The 2,723-nt window shown below is 27.0% G+C and overlaps 1 long non-coding RNA gene across 2 annotated transcripts in view; it reads right to left on the reverse strand.

The window, feature by feature from the left end:
* The window catches only part of LOC111829240, an 8,110-nt gene extending 5,430 nt beyond the window's left edge, over positions 1 to 2,680 (reverse strand). For both annotated transcript variants that reach the window (XR_002832741.1, XR_002832742.1), the window contains exons 1-3: positions 2,272 to 2,680; positions 2,096 to 2,162; positions 1,950 to 1,999 (exon numbers count right to left, since the gene is read on the reverse strand). This is a non-coding gene — a long non-coding RNA (uncharacterized LOC111829240). The remainder of the gene's footprint in view (positions 1 to 1,949; positions 2,000 to 2,095; positions 2,163 to 2,271) is intronic.
* Positions 2,681 to 2,723: the final 43 nt, after the last annotated feature.

Below are 2,723 nucleotides of genomic sequence, written 5' to 3' on the forward strand. Positions count from 1 at the left end.
AAAAATGGCAGTAGCAATATGCAACAAAGATTAGTAATAAAGTCATGAAAACAAGAACAATGAACCATTAAAGCTATATACAAGAATTTTGGCTTTTAATAGCGGCCAAATAACGCTATTTAACAATTCTATAGCATTTTAAGAAAAATGCTATATATATCACCGCACGCTACCATAGGTCTGCCACTTAAATAACAGCTTTTTGTGATGCAATTTTAATAGGATATATTATATTGGTTACAAATATGTTATCTATATTAACATTTTTGCAGCAATTTATGAAAAAAAACCTTTGGGTTCAAACTTATTTAATTATTTATTTGAAATATGGAAATAATCATATTTAACAAAATTCCTAATATCTTTCCATAATAAATACACAATATTATTTTACTTATTTTTCAATTCATTTTCTCAAATTTTTGTCCAATATCTTTATATGTTCTTATTTGTTGTTAATGTATTTTCTTACATAAACAATAAGTACAATAAAAATCCAATTTTTTTTTTTTTGCATATGCTGCAATTTGAATTTTTGAAAACGGACGTATATGTTTAACGGTTGACAATGGTTCATAACCTTAATAAATAGGACCTTATATATGCTTCTAAATACGAATGAGCAAAAAGCTTGATTTCTTAAAAGTTTTATTCCATTTAATCCGGTATTTTATTTAAACAAATTAAACCTTTTGAAAAAGTTTCAAAATATTATAATATATTTAAATTTATATATTATAAATATTTAATCTTTATAGAGTGTTTAAAATATTCTAAATATTTAAACTCTATAAAAGGTACGAAGTATTATTAATATTATAATGTTTTAGATATTATAAATATTTTGAATATCTTTAAAAATCTAAATTTTATTAATATTTTAACTCGTTACCAAGTTTAAACTAAAGTATTATTTAACTGCCATAATTTTAAACGTCGTTTATTTTTTTGGTGATTATATGACGGGACGGGTTGTAAAACATAACGGGTTGTAAGACGGAAAGAATTGTTAATTACATATTTACTGAAAAATATTAAAAATATTTTGATATTATTTTAAAAGTAATATTATTATTATAACTCTGCAGTCTGCACCAATTTTAAACTCAAATATTATTGACCATGCTATAATATGCTTTAAACCAATTATATGACGAGACGGGTTGTAAGACATGACAGGTTTGAATTGATATTAATAAATAAAAATTAAAATATCAATAATCTCATACTTCAATACGGGTTAATGATTTTATTTTACTATTTTTAATAACATCAATATAGGACATATATAATCAAAATGGTTTAAGTAAAGATTAATATTATGTAATCTTAATATTTATTAAAAGAATTCCAACAAAAATTTTAAAAGTTTTATAAATATAAATTAAAAATAAAATGTTTGTCCCGCGGTGTACCGCGGGTTAAAATCTACTTGTATTTATTATGATAGCGTTAAATTAGTGCTGTTAATGGCTTTGAATCAATATATAAATTTCAATTTCTAATTTTAAAGTTTTTCAATTTTTGATTTCAATGATCTATTCGTAATAAACATAAAACCAAATCTTTATTGATATAAAGTTTTAACATAAAAATTCAATGAAACAAGAACAAACTATCTTAAAGAGGAAAACAAAATACAAAGCAAGGTAAGAAAATTAAATTCTTGGTATGAACATGCTTAATCTAATCTCAACTTTGTAAGAAATGGGACATAAGAAACGACAACATCACAACACCAACAAAATCCAAAACTAAACTTAAACACATTCTAAAGTAAACAAAAACATAAAGGACAAAAAATAAACCTTTCATGTATATAAGCTAGGTTTTTTTTTAATTCAAACTACTTGTATTGATACTTAAAATCTTCACTGTTCAAAACTCTAATATAACACTTACATGAAAACAGAATCATACCTCAAATTCAATAGATATAAAGATTTTACCTTTTAAGCAATCATAGTTCTAAGCCTCCTTATTAACAACGAAATTGTCACTGAAGAATCAAAGTAATTACTTGGTGGGTGAATTTTGACTAGTATGAAAAAACTGAAGATCTTGACTGTTTTATAATATCTGGTAAGAAAATCACCTCATTAAGATTCAAATCTCCGAGCATAATCTTCATCTGCCTCCACCTAGCAAACTTTGAGATTCTTCTACACCAAAGAACAAAAAAGCCATAAAATAAGACAATCAAAAGGCAAGTTAGGAATTTTGAGCTTGATAAAGAATAATGAATTGTTAGTGAGGAATAAAAGCAAACACTTTATGGGTTTTGTTCTTCCTCTCGTTTGGTTAATCTCACAACCCAGGTGAGAAAACATTCTTGCACAGATGTTATAATAAACCTACAAAATCAGCTAACCCAGAAACAAAATTCAACTCAATACTTAAAAACCCATACACAATATCAAATTAATCGAGAGAAGGAAGAAATTCTTTGAAGAGAAGGAAGAATCCAAAATGTTTCGGATCTGAAGAATTAGAGACGGCGGAGAAAGAAGAGATTCACACGATGGAGTGTGTGAATTTGAGTAAACAACGCCCAATCTAAGATTTAGAGGAGTGCTTGCATCATCATCGATTATTGTGCCAGGATTGGTGGGAAGAGAGAGAGAGAGAGAGAGAGAGAGAGAGAGAGAGAGAGAGAGAGGAGAGAGAGAGAGAGAGAGAGAGAGAGAGAGAGACGAGAGAGAGAGAGAGAGAGACGACGACGA

The sequence above is a fragment of the Capsella rubella genome, unplaced genomic scaffold (assembly GCF_000375325.1).
Source record: "Capsella rubella cultivar Monte Gargano unplaced genomic scaffold, Caprub1_0 scaffold_7, whole genome shotgun sequence".
NCBI classification, from domain to species: Eukaryota; Viridiplantae; Streptophyta; class Magnoliopsida; order Brassicales; family Brassicaceae; genus Capsella; species Capsella rubella.